Raw genomic sequence first — 891 nt, 5'->3', positions numbered from 1 at the left:
ATATATATATATATTTATATTAATTAATAATATATATATATATATATGTATGTGTATATGTATAAATACAGTTTCTTCATATCTAAAGTTAAGAAAGTGCAAATATCATGAACATTTGATACAACATTGAAAAGGAGTGGCCTGATTTTGGCGCAGGTAGAGACCTGCTATTACACAATATGGAAATATGTAATTTTTATTTCGGGACTTGCAACTTGCGCATAATCACCGTGTGCGAGCCTGTAATTTTTCTCCAGGTGTGTTGCTTCAGAAGGCTTGAAGTTACCGTATCGTGCGATTACCGCACGTCACTCAATCGGACGCAATTCGCGCTTTGAAGGTACGACGGGTGTCGGCTTGAAGACTCTCAACTGCGGATCGTCGATCATCGACGTCGACCATTGATCTCGCACTAACGATCACGCCTCTCAAGAGTTTCTCCGGCTTATAAAAACAGACACGATTGCGCGATATTCAATGATCCTCTCGCGAGCGGCTGGTCTATTCACGGCATTCGAGATTCAAAGGCCGAGTCGAAGAAGCAAGCTCTTATCTTACATTCCACGATAAACATCGAATTAACTTTCCTTATTGAAGCTGCTTGTCACTCCGTAATTATCAGACTGTCGTAACGGGTTAAGTTTAACTGCATGTCTATTCTATTTATTTGAAAGAAAATTTATATTAAAAAACAAATGTTTTTTATATATATATAAAAAATATATATATATATCCACGTCACATGCCGAAAAATACATTATTTCGAAATTTCTTAAAGAATTTCTGAAAAAAATCGTGAAAATCTCTCAAAATCTTTTAAAATAGTTTTAACTACCCATATAACCATCCTTGTAATACTTAAAAATTTTAATTACTACTATATAACACATA

The sequence above is a fragment of the Trachymyrmex septentrionalis genome, unplaced genomic scaffold, assembly GCF_001594115.1.
Source record: "Trachymyrmex septentrionalis isolate Tsep2-gDNA-1 unplaced genomic scaffold, Tsep1.0 scaffold87, whole genome shotgun sequence".
Classification (NCBI taxonomy): Eukaryota; Metazoa; Arthropoda; class Insecta; order Hymenoptera; family Formicidae; genus Trachymyrmex; species Trachymyrmex septentrionalis.
The sequence above is the reverse complement of the archived record's forward strand: the minus strand, read 5'-3'. Positions refer to the sequence as shown.